This window comes from Canis aureus, unplaced genomic scaffold, assembly GCF_053574225.1.
Source record: "Canis aureus isolate CA01 unplaced genomic scaffold, VMU_Caureus_v.1.0 ptg000457l_RagTag, whole genome shotgun sequence".
NCBI lineage: Eukaryota > Metazoa > Chordata > Mammalia > Carnivora > Canidae > Canis > Canis aureus.
The window spans coordinates 5,621-23,019 of record NW_027554630.1 but is presented as its reverse complement, the minus strand read 5'-3'; the positions used below and the strand labels follow the sequence as shown (position 1 = coordinate 23,019).

Sequence of the window (17,399 nt, the reverse complement as noted above, 5' to 3'; positions counted from 1 at the left end):
AGAAAAAGAAAAGAGAATCAACCAAATGCTACCTACATGGAACTCATTTCAAATGTAATGATATAATATCATTAGTTTGAAAGAAAAAGAGGAAAAAAACCCACCATGTAAACAATCAAAAGAAAGCAGAAGTGTCTATAAAATAATCTGATTAGGTAGACATCAATAAAAAGAAAATGACAAGGCATATAGAGGAACATTACATAATGACAGAGACATATCAATCCCAAATATGTACACACCAAACAGCAGAGCTGCAAAATGCATAAAGCAAAAATAGAACTAAAATGAGAAACAGAAAAATTATACTTAGAGACATCAATACTACTCTCTCATCAATTTGTGGAACAACTGGACTGAAAATAAGCTAGGATATAAAAGAAATCAACACCACCAAACAATATGATTTAATCCACTTTTATAGAATACTCCAACAGCAGCAGGCTCTACATTCTTTTAAGCACCCAAAGACTCTATACCAAGATAGTGTGACCACACAAAACCTCAACAAATTTAAAAGAACTAAAATTATATAGTGTGTGCTCATTGCCCATAATGAAATCAAACAAAAAAAAATCAATAACAAACAGAAGACGAAAAATCTCCAAGAGTCTGGAAACAAACAAACAAAAAATGCACTTGGGTCCAAGAAGCGAGCCTCAAGGGAAATTAAAAAAAAAAAAAAGCCACACTGAACAGAAATTAAAATGAAAATACAACATATCAAAAACTTTTGTACACAGATAACAGCTAACACAGTGCATAAAGGGAATTATATAGCACTAAATGTTTGCATTGGAAAAGAGAAGTCTCAATTCAATAATCTAAACTTAAGTCTAAAGAAACTAGAAAAAAGAATAAAGTAAACCCAATGCAAACAAAAAAGGAAATACTAAAGAGCAGAAATCAGTAAAATTAAAACAGAAAAACAATTTGAAAAATCAGTAACAAAAAGCTGCTTAAAGAAAAGATCAATAAAATTGACAAAACTCTAGTATAACTGACAAGAAAAAGAAAAGACACAAATACCAGTACCAACAATGAAACATGGGATATCACTACAGATCCTGCAGACAACAAAAGAATAATAAGAGAAAACTATGAACAACTATACACACATAAATTTGACAATCTAGATAAAATGGACCGTTCTTTTAAAGTATAAACTATCACAACTTGCCCAATATGAAACACATAATTTGAATAGCACAATTATTAAGAGAATTTAATTCACAATTAAAAAACCCAAAACAGAAGTCTTTAGACCCAGATAGCTTCACTGTAGAATTTTACCACACAGAAGAACACCAAATTTTATATGATCTCTTCTAGAAAATAGAATAGGAGGGAACTCATTTTACAAAGCCTGATATCAAACCAAAGACAGTGCAAACAAAAACAAAAACCAATACAATACTCTCAAGATTGTGGATGCAAAAATTCTTAACATAATATTAAGCACATGTAATTCAGCTACCTATAAATAGGATGAGTGCACTATGACCAAGTGGGGTTACTACAGAGATGCAAGGCTGATTTGGTATTCAAAAATCAATCAGTGTAATCAACCACACTAACAGCCTATAGAAGAAAAATGACATGATTATACAATTGATGTAGAAAAAAGATTTGACCAAAATGAACACCCAAATGTGAATAAAAATGTTCAGAAAACCAAGAACAGAAGGGACCTTTATCAACTTGATAAAGAATATTTGTACAAAAACCTACACCATCATCATACTTAATGGTGAAAGACTAAATACTTTTCCCTTAAGATTGAGAACAAACAAGGCTATTGTTCACTTTGATCACTGCTGACCAATACAGCACTGGAACTTCCACTTCTAGTTGTAAATCTAAGAAAAAATACACAAGACTTGTATGCTGAAAACCATAAAACATTAGTGAAAGTAATCAAATACTTAAATAAACCGAGATATATAATATTCATGGATTGGAAGAGTCTACATAGTAAAAATATCAATTCTTCCCAAATTAATATAGATATTTAATGTAATTTCCAAGAAAATCATCAGTGATTTTTTTCTGTTGGAGATATAGCAAGATTATTCTAAAATTTATGCAGAAAGGAAAGGAACTAGAATAACTAAAAGCAATTTTTGAAAAAAAAAAAAGTGAGAGAAATCACTTTTCCAGACTTCAAAATTTACTATACAGCTACAGTAATACAGATTGTGTGGTAGTGGTAAGGGGCTAGATGAAAAGAAAAAAATCAGTGGAATAGAACAGATACCCAGAATAGCCCCACATATGTACACCGAACTGATTTTGAAGAAAGATACAAAAGTAATTCAATGGTGGAAAGATAACCTTTTCATTAAATAGTGCTGGAGAAATTGGACCTCCACTTAAAAAAAAACAAAGCAAACAAAAAAACAACAACAACTAAATCTTGACCAAAGTCTCACACTAAAAATAAGAAAAAGGCCATAGGCTTTATAATGTAAAACTATAAACATTTTTAGAAAAAATAGGTGATAATCTTAAGGACCAAGGGCTTCATGAGGACTTCTTAGACATGACATCAAAAATACAACCCATACAGGAACCTGGGTAGCTCAGTCAGTTGAGCATCCGTCTCTTGGTTTGGGCCCAGGTCACAATCTCAGGGATGTAAGATTGAGCCCTGCACAGGGTCTGCCTGCTTGAGACTCTCTCCCTCTCCCCTTCTCTTCCCCATGCACTCTCTCTCTCTTTATCTCTAAAATAAACATATTAAAAATAAAAACAAAACAACCCATAAAAGAAAACATTGATAAATTGAACCTCATCAATAGTAAAACGTTATTCTATGAGAGAGACTCTATAAAAAGGATGAGAAAACAACTTACAGGGAGAAGGAAATATTTGCATACTACATATTCAATCAAGGATATCCAGAATAAAGAACTCTCGAAACTCAACATTTAAAAAGTGATCTGATTAGAACATAAAAAACAAAAGACAAAGAGACATTTCACTAGAGAATATATATGGATGGCAATAAGCCCATGAAAAGATGTTCAACATCACTAGCCATTAGGGAAATGCTAAGACCATGATGAAATAATACTATACATCTTGTAGAATAGCTCAAAACCAAAACCAAAAAAAAGGTTTGGATGCAAAGGCAAGGATGAGGATAAACTCAGTTTCCCCTAAGTGTTTGATGGGAACTAAATGGTACAGCCAGTCTGGAAAAGTTAGATAGTTTCTTAAAAAGCTACACAATTATTATGTGTCAGCAATTGGGCATTTATCTTAGAGAAATGAAAACTTCATCCATATAAAAGCCTTTATATGATTGTTCATAGCATCTTTATTTTTAATATCCAAAAGCTGCAAACAATGAAAATGCTCCCAATAGGTGAATAATTAAATAAATGATGGTACAACCACACCATGGAATGCTACTCAGCAAAAATAATAAATAAATAAATAAATAAATAAATAAATAAATAAATAAATAAATAAATAAAATAAAATAAATAAAAAAAAAACGATTGCACTATGAACATATGCAACAACTTAGATGGATCTTAGGGGTATTATAGTGATGAAAACAAAGTCAATATCAAAAGTGTATAATTCCATTTACATGATATTCCCAAAATGATAAAATTATAGAAGTGGATAACAGGTTAATGGTTGCCGGGAGTTAGGATTATAGGGAAGAGGTGTGGGCATAACTATAAAGAGGTGGCAAGAGTGGCTTCCCAGTGGTGATGGAACCCTTCCACACACTGACTGACATGGTCATCACACACATCTACATGGAATAAAGTGATAGAAAATGATACATGCACATTATATCAATATCAGTCTCCTGGTTTCAGTGCTGTAGGATAGTTATGCAAGATGCAACCACTGGGAGAAGCTAGGTGAAGGGTATGAGATTCCTCTGTACTATATTTGCAGCATTCTGTGAATCTGTAATTAATTCAAAATAAAAAGTTTTAAAAATAGTCAAATAAATCAAATAATTTATTATGTTGAACCCAAGAATATAGGATTAATGTAGTAGGGTGTCTTAAAGTTTCTTCTTTTTCTGTGTGCACAAACTTTATAATGTGAAATGTCTGCATTTCTTCCCACTACTACCCCAAACTTACTAACAAAAGTAGCTGACCCTCCTCCACATATGCCGCTTTTGTTGTCAAAATGAAAATGGAGTCAGAAGTTTACTAGCCTTCTATTGATGGCTGTTTTTTAAAATATTTTATTTATTTATTCATGAGACACAGAAAGAGAGAGAGAGGCAGAGACATAGGCAGTGGAAGAAGCAGGCTCCATGCAGGGAGCCCGATGTGGGACTAGATCCCGGGACTCCAGGATCACACCCTGGGCCGAAGGCGGCGCTAAACCGCTGAGCCACCCGCGCTGCCCTGATGGCTGTTTTAATGAGAAATAACATCTATCACTTTAGGATTGGCAGTGCCACCAGTGATGAGTAAAATGAGGCTCAGGAAGATGACTTACCCTTGCTATGATAGGATTGTTCAAAAGTAAGAGATCAGCAAAGAGCCCAGTTCTCCTATCACTCAACTCATGGCAATTAGCATTAAATTCATTTGTTTACAGAGAGTTAACTAGTACCAATAGATGCCTGTGTTTCAAGGAACTCTTCACTAAAAGGATATCTTGCAAATATATTCAAAGAAATTCAGTATTATCATTTTTATAACTAGTCAATACTAGTTGGTCCAAGGGTCCAGTAGAGGACCCCGATGTAATGATAAGAACACCAGAAATTTGCATGCTATCTAGCCCACTGGGTAAAGGGTGGCTTTAAAGGATGGTTCCTTTTAATAGATACGTACCGAACTAACTGTGCTCTTCCAGGTGAAACAGGTGGTCCTGACCTTTCAAGTCTTCCTCTATGTTTTTTCTCTTGAGTGTCTCTTAGTAAGCTTTTGTGCCTAAAAATATATTAACATTTTAAAATTAACTTATTGTGGATTGATAGGAAATTAAAAATAGAAATGTACCTAAAGATTTCATCATTTTCATGCACCCGTGTGACATGTTTTCCTAATACAGAAAATAACTGTATGAGTTCCAGCCTCATCTGACACCTGGGATGTCCCTTCAGTCTTTCAGGCACATTTTGGCCAGTATTTCTTTTATAAGGACCAAGTACTAGGAACTGTCACTCTGCAGGCCCCTTCACTCGGAGCCTTCTACTCTGGGCACATCCTGCCCTGGGTGAAAGTTGCCTGGTTACTTCCCTTCCCCACCCGACTCTGCCACAGGGCCTGGATCTGGTTTTCCAGGGATTCCCAGGTTTAGCGTGGTCCTTGGCACATAGTGGGTTTTCATTACATAGTGGCTAGGTAAACTCATAACTGAAAAATGCCAGGACGTGGGAAGAGTGGTATTTTAAGATTCACCTTCCAGCATAACAGAGCAGCCTGTGTATTTGTCATTTTCATACTCCTTCAGATAGGAGTCACAGAGATCAAACACCTCAAAATTGATGAGAATTAGAGGAACAAGAGCATCTCCTTTTTCCCCAGGACTCCTTCCATCTGCTCTCTGGGTTTGCTGGCAACATGTACTCACTCCGTGGTTCTCAGAATCCCTGCAAGTGAGGGTCCCCTGTGACCAGCTGGGAGCCACTTCTTGCTTTACCCAATCGGGGACCGCATGGAACATTAAAAATAGGCTGAAATTTGTAAGCTATATGCTAATTTAAAAAGTGTCCTTGGCATCTCCGACTGCCGGCTTTTATGAAACACAGGGCCTTAATCTGTGCTTAGGTACCTATTTATAGACGTCCTTAAGTGGAACTCGTTTTGTATGTCAGACATTCTTTAAATTAGTGTCTGCTTCACTTAAGCCTGTTAATATTTTGGAGGCTCTAGCCTTTCTGTGGTATTTACTTAAAGTTCTGTTAATAGATAAGATGCTGTCTCTATCAAGATTTCCCTGATTCACTTCACATAATTTTAATCATTCTAAATTCACCTAGCACTTAACTTCTTCAGGTCCCTACCACTGCGTTTACATTGCCCGTGAGATTCCTCCATGTCTTTTATCATCTTTTTCACGTGATATTAGCCCTGACCTACCAATTGAGTCAATGGTGCTCTTGCCTTCCCTTCTGGTGCCCACACATAAGCCGTATTCACGCCAAATACTTCTACTTGGAATATGAAGAGCAGGGAGGGACTGACTTGTATTATGGAGGGACATGTCAACATCTACTCTGGACTTTCTCCCATGACATAAACTAACAACTAGGCAAATGTGGTTACTGAGGATGTATCAGAGAAGCCCTCATGCAAATTTCTACATACTTTTTGAAATCAACAGTGGCCTTCCAGTTTAAAGTTGGCTCTAATCTCTTGGTCATTTGAAACTTCCCGAAGTTAATTTGGTTCTTCTCTAGTATATTCTTGCTTGAAGCAAGAAAAGCTTTAGGAAGGGCGTCTGCTTCTTCCTTCTTAGGTACCTCCTTAGGCTCTTCATTTTCTTTTTTCCATTCTTCAGTGAATCTAATATCCTTTATGTACAAAAAAAACAGTAATTTTTACAATGACATCACTTCTGAATTGTTTTGTGCTATCTGAAAATTAAAAAGTGATAACTTCAGAAAATGAAGTCTCTGATGCCTCTAACTTGTGTTGCTTAGTGACACACACTAGAGAAGGGCCACTTCAGGACTCAGGTCTCTACTGGAGTGACGTTGCCAGAAATGTGATGTTCCTAAGCTCCCCTCCCCACTGCAGCACACACAGATACAACAGCAGGGTTAGACCTACTCACTCCTCACTACTGCCAGACAGATCTAAACTCAAGGGCTGCCTGGGTGGTTCAGTGGTTGAGTGTCTGTCTTTGGCTCAGGGTGTGATCCTGGGGTCCCAGGATTGAGTTCCACATCAGGCTCCCCGCAAGGGGCCTGCTTCTCCCTCTGCCTATGTCTCTGCCTCTCTCTGTGTGTCTTTCATGAATAAATAAAATCTTTTAAAAAAATATCTAAACTCAGATGCTATATTGACTGGGACACATCATGTATAAATTTCTGAAACAAAGGATTAAAAGCATATTTTGCAGTTAGCCAGAGATAAAAGACACATGACAGAGGAAGTCATTATATTTAAAAGACACATGACAGAGGAAGAAATATAATTATTAAAAAAGACTTATCAGAAACAATGCAAGCCAAAGGAAAAGAGAATGACATCTTTAAAATATTTTTTTTAAAAAAGACCTGCCAACCCAAAATTCTAAATAGAGATTAAAAAAAAAAAAAAGCTTTCAAAAATAAGGGCAAAATAAAGACTTTCATAGATGATCAAAACCAGAGAATTCTTGTTCACTTCCGGAAGGCCTGTGCTAAAGAAATGGCGATGAAGTTCTTCATTCAGAAGGAATAACATACCAGAAAGAGGACTATACCACATCTATACAAAGAAATGAAAATCTGTAGAAATGGTAAAAATATAAAAGACTCCTCATATTATTTTTAATCATTCTAAAATGTAATTGATTCTCTAATGTAAAAATAGTATCGTTGTGTTGAGGGGTTAATAGCATACAAAAGTAAAATGCATGACAATAGTGCCAAGGGTAGGGAGAGGCACTGAAGGTTACTGTGGTAAGTTCTTAAAGTCTTTGTGAAATGGTAAGACAGTATTTAAAGGTGGGTAGGATAAATTAGAGATATACATTATGAGCCCTAGGGCAGTCACCATGAAACTTTTAAGAAGCATAACTGACAAAAAGCGTAAATAAAACAATCATTTTTAAAGGCTCAATTAATACAAAAAGGGCAGGAAAAGAGAGAAAAAATAACAAAGAACAAATGAGACAAAAAAGAAACAAGTAGCAAATTAGTAAATTTAAATTCAAATCAATCCCTAGTTACATTAAATAAAAATGATTTAAAACTTCAGTTAAAAGAAACTGGATTGAATTGGATGAAAAAGGTATTTAAAAACCCACTTTCCATACGACCAATAATCAAAAAATGCAGGAATGGTTACATTAAAATCAAACAAAATGGACTTAAAAACAAAATATTATCAGACCTAAAAAGGGAGACACATAATGACAGTCAACACAACTCTTATTGTATATTCACCAAACAACAGAACTTCAAAGTACATTTAGAAAAAAATGTAACTACAAAGAAAAATAGATAAGCCCACAATTATGAGACTTCAAAAACTCCTCTTTCAGTAATCAATAAAATAAGCACACAAAAATTAATAATATAGAGAACTGAGCAATACTATCAATTACATTGACAAAACTGACAATTATAGAACATACTACCCAATGGCAGCAGGACACATACTCCTCTCGAACAAAAAAGAAATCACCAAAATTGACCACATTTTGGTCCATAAAACAAACATCTACAAAGCTAAAAGGACTAAAATCATATGAAAAAAAAAAAAAAAAAAACCTTCTCTTAATTCAATGGAATTAAACCAGAAACCAGTAAAAGAAAGATAACTAGAAAATCTTCAGATATATTAATGTGCCTGAAAACATATCAAAATCTATGGGATGTAGTTCATGTAGTGTTCATATAGAAATTTACAGAATAAAACTTTATAGTAGAAAAAATAAAGGTCTCAAATGAATGGCTAAACTTCCAAATTAAGAGATTAAATAAGAGCAAATTAAACCCAAAAAAATCAGAAGGAAAATAAAATCATCAAGAGCAGAAATCAAATAAAAAGGAAAGCAGCCAAAAAAATCAATGAAACAAATAACTGTTCTTTAAATAAAATCAACCACTTCTTTCCAGATTAATCAAGAATAAAAAGAGAGAAGACTCAAATGATCCATATCAGAATTGAAAGAGCAGTCATCACAAAAGATCTTCCAGACATTAAAGGATAATAATGGAATGCCATACTTGATGCCAATAAATTAGATAAGTTGGATAAAATGTAAGAATTCACTGAAACACACAAACTACCAAGGCTCAAGAAGAAGAAACTGGACTAGCTCTATATCTATTAAAGAAATCAAATTCTCAATATAAAAACATTCCAATAAAGAAAGCTACAGGCACAGATGGCTTCACTGGTGAATTGTATCAAATATTTAAGAAAGGAATAATATCTAATTTGTATGAAGAATTCTAGAAAGAAGAAAAGTAAGTGAATATTTCCCAATTCATTTTCTGAGGCCACATTACCCAGCTACCAACACCAGATAAAGATGTTAAAAAATAACTACTAACCCATACCTTTCATGATTATAGATGCAAATATCCTCAGTAAAATACTATCAAATTTCATCCAGTAATGTCAAATAGGGTAAGACATAATGATGAATTGGGATTTACTCCAGAATTACTCAAAAAAGTCATCAACAGACAAAAGAAGGATAATCGTGCAATCATCTCAAGAAATGCAATAAAATCACCACCTCAAAGCAGCAATGGGCTCATCTCCCATGGGTTAAGTGGAGGCCCCATGGGAAGCATGTAAGAAGGCACTCTCCCTATCAGCCAAGGTAGCGTCAGCAGAGGCTTCATAGGAACTGAACTTCCACCCCTGTCCAATGGTAATGAAGCATACTATTCCACCAGAGTTGTCAATGGAAAGTGAAGAACTCAGATCTTGCAGGACCTCCAGACTCCACCAGCAAAGTACCAGAGAAGGCCTGCTAAAACAAAAGATCTAAATAAAATCCATAGTTTCACAACATAATGCCCCAAATGTCCAAGACAATAAAAGATCATTCATCCTACCAAGAACCAGAAAGATCACAACTTGAATGAGAAAGGATAATGTAGGAATAATGTTTATACCAAGATGAAATAGATGTTGGAATAATTTGATATGAATTTAAAGCTGCCATCATAAAAATGCTTCAGTGAGCAATTTTCAAGACTTAAAACAAACTAAAAAGCCTCAACAAGTAAATAAAAGACATGAAGAAGAACCAAAAAGAAATTTTTTTATTTTATTTTTATTTATTTTTTTTTATTATTTTTTTTCAAAAAGAAATTTTGAAACTGAAATTTATGAACCAAAAAAAAAAAAAAAAAAAAAAACCTCACTGGATAGGCCTAACAATATGATGGAGAGGACAGAGGGGAAGAATCCATGACCTTCCATGAAATTACTCAGTATGAATAAAGAAGGGAAAATTCATTGCAAAAAAAAATGATAGAACCTCAAGATCTGTGAGGCCACAACAAAAATTCCAAAATTCATGTCATCAGAGTAACAGAAAGAGAAGAGGAAGGGAGTCAGACTAAAAATGTATTCTAACAAGATTTGAAATTTTCTCAAACTTGGAAAAAGACATAAATCTAAGATTCAAGAAGCTGAGGAAACCCTAAACAAACAAACAAAGTTATCCATGCCAAGACACACACACAAAAATCAAACTCGATAAACTAAAGACAAGGAAAATTCTTAACAGCCATGAGACATAAACAATATTTTGCTTTTAAGAGGAAAACAATTAAAATAATAACAGATAATCATGGAAGCCAGAAGAAACATTTTTTAAACACTGGAAGTAAAGAATTGTCAGCCTGGGATACTATATCCAGTGAAAATATTCCTTCAGAAATGAAGGGGAGGTCAAGAAATTCTCAGATGAGGGAAAATGAAGAGAAGCTGTCATCAACAAACTTAACCTAAAAGAGTAAGTTCTTAAACAGAAAGACTATGATAAAAGAAGAAACTTGCAACAGCAAAAAAAGAAAAACAATGGAAAAGAATAAAAGTGTAGGTAAATACAAAAGACATTCATTCTGCTTTTGAGTTTTTTAAATGAAGTTTGATGTTTGAAGCAAAACATAATGCTGTCTTATACAGTTAGCAATGAATATGGAGGAAATAAAGACAATTACAAATGAGAGAGGTAAAGGGACTTAAAAGAAGATACTTTTTTTTTTTTTTGGTTACTAAAATTGTATTTATTTTTTCAGTCCCATCAGTGTAATAGTATTATAGCTTTTGCAAGAAGTTTATGTTGAAAGAGAAATGACATAAATTCTCATAGTATATTTGTAAAGAAAGACTATGCTGACAGTTTTTTTGTGTGACATCTCAGGGAGTTGCAAGGGATTAAGTCATACACAATTATTGTTTGAAGGCGACATGGTTTCTGTACTTTGCTCAAACTGGTATAATGTCAAATAGTAGATTATAATTGATTACATAGGTATATATGGTACAATACTCATAGTAACCACAAACATGCAAAATCTTTACAAAGAGGTACATTCAAAACACTATGGATAGAGGAGCAAGATGGCGGAAGAGTAGGGTCTCCAAATCACCTGTCTCCACCAAACTACCTAGAAAACCTTCCAATCATCCTGAAAATCTATGAATTCGGCCTGAGATTTAAAGAGAGACCAGCTGGAATGCAACAGTGAGAAGAGTTCGCGCTTCTATCAAGGTAGGAAGACGGGGAAAAAGAAATAAAGAAACAAAGGCCTCCAAGGGGGAGGGGCCCCGCGAGGAGCCGGGCTGAGGCCGGGGCAGGTGTCCCCAGGACAGGAGAGCCCCGTCCCGGAGGAGCAGGAGCTGCACCGACCTTCCCGGGGGAAAGGGGCTCCAGGGGGTGGAGCAGGACCCAGGAGGGCGGGGATGCCCTCGGGTTCCCCGGGACAGGAACAGAGCAACTGCGCACCCAGGAGAGTGCGCCGAGCTCCCTAAGGGCTGCAGCGCGCACGGTGGGACCCGGCGGGACCGGAGCAGCCAGGAGGGGCTCGGGCGGCGGCTCCGCGGAGGGGGCTGCGGGGCGGGAGCAGCTCGGAGGGGCTCGGGCAGAGGAAGAGGCTCCGTGCGGAGGGGGCTGCGCGGTTCCAAGAGCAGCTCGGAGGGGCTCGGGCGGCAGCTCCGGGGAGGGGGCTGCGCAGCCCGGGAGCTCGAATCCAACAGCGCAGGCACCGGAGCACAGGGCGCCGGGACACAGCCCAGGATCCGGCCTCCCCCGGGACAGGCAGAGGCCGGGAGGGCCCAGGACAGCGAGGACGCTCCTGCCCCGAATGAGCAGATCAGCGGCCCCGCCCCGGAGCCTCCAGGCCCTGCAGACGGAGTTCCTGCCAGAGCTGAATCCAAGTTTCCAGAGCTGCCCCGCCACTGGGGCTGTTCCTCCTGCGGCCTCACGGGGTAAACAACCCCCACTGAGCCCTGCACCAGGCAGGGGCACAGCAGCTCCCCCAACTGCTAACACCTGAAAATCAGCACAACAGGCCCCTCCCCCAGAACACCAGCTAGACGGACAACTTCCAGGAGAAGCCAAGGGACTTAAAGTACACAGAATCAGAAGATACTCCCCTGTGGTTCTTTTTTTGTTTTTTGTTTTGTTTTTGTTTTGTTTTGCTTTTTGATTTGTTTCCTTCCCCCACCCCCTTTTTTTCTCCTTTCTTTTTCTTTCTCTTTTTCTTCCTTTTTTTTTTCGTTTTTTTTCTTACCTTTTTTTTCTTTCTCTTTTCTTTCCTTCTTTCTCTCCTCTCTTTTTCTCTTTTACCCAATACAACTTGCTTTTGGCCACTCTGCACTGAGCAAACTGACTAGAAGGAAAACCTCACCTCAAAAGAAAGAATCAGAAACAGTCCTCTCTCCCACAGAGTTACAAAATCTGGATGACAATTCAATGTCAGAAAGCCAATTCAGAAGCACTATTATACACCTACTGGTGGGTCTAGAAAAAAGTATAAAGGACTCAAGAGACTTCATGACTGCAGAATTTAGAGCTAATCAGGCAGAAATTAAAAATCAATTGAATGAGATGCAATCCAAACTAGAAGTCCTAACGATGAGGGTTAACGAGGTGGAAGAACGAGTGAGTGACATAGAAGACAAGTTGATAGCAAAGAGGGAAACTGAGGAAAAAAGAGACAAACAATTAAAAGACCATGAAGATAGATTAAGGGAAATAAACGACAGCCTGAGGAAGAAAAACCTACGTTTAATTGGGGTTCCCGAGGGCGCCGAAAGGGACAGAGGGCCAGAATATGTATTTGAACAAATTCTAGCTGAAAACTTTCCTAATCTGGGAAGGGAAACAGGCATTCAGATCCAGGAAATAGAGAGATCCCCCCCTAAAATCAATAAAAACCGTTCAACACCTCGACATTTAATTGTGAAGCTTGCAAATTCCAAAGATAAAGAGAAGATCCTTAAAGCAGCAAGAGACAAGAAATCCCTGACTTTTATGGGGAGGAGTATTAGGGTAACAGCAGACCTCTCCACAGAGACCTGGCAGGCCAGAAAGGGCTGGCAGGATATATTCAGGGTCCTAAATGAGAAGAACATGCAACCAAGAATACTTTATCCGGCAAGGCTCTCATTCAAAATGGAAGGAGAGATAAAGAGCTTCCAAGACAGGCAGCAACTAAAAGAATATGTGACCTCCAAACCAGCTCTGCAAGAAATTTTAAGGGGGACTCTTAAAATTCCCCTTTAAGAAGAAGTTCAGTGGAACAGTCCACAAAAACAAAGACTGAATAGATATCATGATGACACTAAACTCATATCTCTCAATAGTAACTCTGAATGTGAACGGGCTTAATGACCCCATCAAAAGGCGCAGGGTTTCAGACTGGATAAAAAAGCAGGACCCATCTATTTGCTGTCTACAAGAGACTCATTTTAGACAGAAGGACACCTACAGCCTGAAAATAAAAGGTTGGAGAACCATTTACCATTCGAATGGTCCTCAAAAGAAAGCAGGGGTAGCCATCCTTATATCAGATAAACTAAAATTTACCCCAAAGACTGTAGTGAGAGATGAAGAGGGACACTATATCATACTTAAAGGATCTATTCAACAAGAGGACTTAACAATCCTCAATATATATGCTCCGAATGTGGGAGCTGCCAAATATATACATCAATTATTAACCAAAGTGAAGAAATACTTAGATAATAATACACTTATACTTGGTGACTTCAATCTAGCTCTTTCTATACTCGATAGGTCTTCTAAGCACAACATCTCCAAAGAAACGAGAGCTTTAAATGATACACTGGACCAGATGGATTTCACAGATATCTACAGAACTTTACATCCAAACTCAACTGAATACACATTCTTCTCAAGCGCACATGGAACTTTCTCCAGAATAGACCACATATTGGGTCACAAATCGGGTCTGAACCGATACCAAAAGATTGGGATTGTCCCCTGCATATTCTCGGACCATAATGCCATGAAATTAGAACTAAATCACAACAAGAAGTTTGGAAGGACCTCAAACACATGGAGGTTAAGGACCATCCTGCTAAAAGATAAAAGGGTCAACCAGGAAATTAAGGAAGAATTAAAAAGATTCATGGAAACTAATGAGAATGAAGATACAACCGTTCAAAATCTTTGGGATGCAGCAAAAGCAGTCCTAAGGGGGAAATACATCGCAATACAAGCATCCATTCAAAAACTGGAAAGAACTCAAATACAAAAGCTAACCTTACACATAAAGGAGCTAGAGAAAAAACAGCAAATACATCCTACACCCAAGAGAAGAAGGGAGCTAATAAAGATTCGAGCAGAACTCAACGAAATCGAGACCAGAAGAACTGTGGAACAGATCAACAGAACCAGGAGTTGGTTCTTTGAAAGAATTAATAAGATAGATAAACCATTAGCCAGCCTTATTAAAAAGAAGAGAGAGAAGACTCCAATTAATAAAATCATGAATGAGAAAGGAGAGATCACTACCAACACCAAGGAAATACAAACGATTTTAAAAACATATTATGAACAGCTATACGCCAATAAATTAGGCAATCTAGAAGAAATGGACGCATTCCTGGAAAGCCACAAACTACCAAAACTGGAACAGGAAGAAATAGAAAACCTGAACAGGCCAATAACCAGGGAGGAAATTGAAGCAGTCATCAAAAACCTCCCAAGACACAAGAGTCCAGGGCCAGATGGCTTCCCAGGGGAATTTTATCAAACGTTTAAAGAAGAAACCATACCTATTCTCCTAAAGCTGTTTGGAAAGATAGAAAGAGATGGAGTACTTCCAAATTCGTTCTATGAAGCCAGCATCACCTTAATTCCAAAGCCAGACAAAGACCCCGCCAAAAAGGAGAATTACAGACCAATATCCCTGATGAACATGGATGCAAAAATTCTCAACAAGATACTGGCCAATAGGATCCAAGAGTACATTAAGAAAATGATTCACCATGACCAAGTAGGATTTATCCCTGGGACACAAGGCTGGTTCAACACCCGTAAAACAATCAATGTGATTCATCATATCAGCAAGAGAAAAAACAAGAACCATATGATCCTCTCATTGGATGCAGAGAAAGCATTTGACAAAATACAGCATCCATTCCTGATCAAAACTCTTCAGAGTGTAGGGATAGAGGGAACATTCCTCGACATCTTAAAAGCCATCTATGAAAAGCCCACAGCAAATATCATTCTCAATGGGGAAGCACTGGGAGCCTTTCCCCTAAGATCAGGAACAAGACAGGGATGTCCACTCTCACCACTGCTGTTCAACATAGTACTGGAAGTCCTAGCCTCAGCAATCAGAAAACAAAAAGACATTAAAGGCATTCAAATTGGCAAGGAAGAAGTCAAACTCTCCCTCTTCGCCGATGACATGATACTCTACATAGAAAACCCAAAAGTCTCCACCCCAAGATTGCTAGAACTCCTACAGCAATTTGGTAGCGTGGCAGGATACAAAATCAATGCCCAGAAGTCAGTGGCATTTCTATACACTAACAATGAGACTGAAGAAAGAGAAATGAAGGAGTCAATCCCATTTACAATTGCAACCAAAAGCATAAGATACCTAGGAATAAACCTCACCAAAGATGTAAAGGATCTATACCCTCAAAACTATAGAACACTTCTGAAAGAAATTGAGGAAGACACAAAGAGATGGAAAAATATTCCATGCTCATGGATTGGCAGAATTAATATTGTGAAAATGTCAATGTTACCCAGGGCAATAACACGTTTAATGCAATCCCTATCAAAATACCATGGACTTTCTTCAGAGAGTTAGAACAAATTATTTTAAGATTTGTGTGGAATCAGAAAAGACCCCGAATAGCCAGGGGAATTTTAAAAAAGAAAACCATATCTGGGGGCATCACAATGCCAGATTTCAGGTTGTACTACAAAGCCGTGGTCATCAAGACAGTGTGGTACTGGCACAAAAACAGACACATAGATCAGTGGAACAGAATAGAGAATCCAGAAGTGGACCCTGAACTTTATGGGCAACTAATATTCGATAAAGGAGGAAAGACTATCCATTGGAAGAAAGACAGTCTCTTCAATAAATGGTGCTGGGAAAATTGGACATCCACATGCAGAAGAATGAAACTAGACCACTCTCTTGCACCAGACACAAAGATAAACTCAAAATGGATGAAAGATCTAAATGTGAGACAAGATTCCATCAGAATCCTAGAGAAGAACACAGGCAACACCCTTTTTGAACTCGGCCATAGTAACTTCTTGCAAGATACATCCACGAAGGCAAGAGAAACAAAAGCAAAAATGAACTATTGGGACTTCATCAAGATAAGAAGCTTTTGCACAGCAAAGGATACAGTCAACAAAACTCAAAGACAACCTACAGAATGGGAGAAGATATTTGCAAATGACATATCAGATAAAGGGCTAGTTTCCAAGATCTATAAAGAACTTCTCAAACTCAACACCAAAGAAACAAACAATCCAATCATGAAATGGGCAAAAGACATGAACAGAAATCTCACAGAGGAAGACATAGACATGGCCAACATGCATATGAGAAAATGCTCTGCATCACTTGCCATCAGGGAAATACAAATCAAAACTACAATGAGATACCACCTCACACCAGTGAGAATGGGGAAAATTAACAAGGCAGGAAACAACAAATGTTGGAGAGGATGTGGAGAAAAGGGAACCCTCTTACACTGTTGGTGGGAATGTGAACTGGTGCAGCCACTCTGGAAACCTGTGTGGAGGTTCCTCAAACAGTTAAAAATATACCTGCCCTACGACCCAGCAATTGCACTGTTGGGGATTTACCCCAAAGATACAAATGCAATGAAACGCCGGGACACCTGCACCCCGATGTTTCTAGCAGCAATGGCCACGATAGCCAAACTGTGGAAGGAGCCTCGGTGTCCATCGAAAGATGAATGGATAAAGAAGATGTGGTTTATGTATACAATGGAATATTACTCAGCTATTAGAAATGACAAATACCCACCATTTGCTTCAACGTGGATGGAACTGGAGGGTATTATGCTGAGTGAAGTAAGTCAGTCGGAGAAGGACAAACATTATATGTTCTCATTCATTTGGGGAATATAAATAATAGTGAAAGGGAATATAAGGGAAGGGAGAAGAAATGTGTGGGAAATATCAGAAAGGGAGACAGAACGTAAAGATTGCTAACTCTGGGAAATGAACTAGGGGTGGTAGAAGGGGAG

General features: G+C 37.6%; 1 long non-coding RNA gene across 1 annotated transcript; it reads right to left on the bottom strand.

The window, feature by feature from the left end:
* Positions 1-3,666: 3,666 nt before the first annotated feature.
* Positions 3,667-6,544, bottom strand: LOC144310138 (uncharacterized). The gene is made up of 3 exons (XR_013375839.1): positions 6,303-6,544; positions 4,824-4,922; positions 3,667-3,933 (listed from the first exon to the last, which is right to left on the bottom strand). It is a non-coding gene; the product is annotated as an uncharacterized LOC144310138 (long non-coding RNA).
* Positions 6,545-17,399: the final 10,855 nt, after the last annotated feature.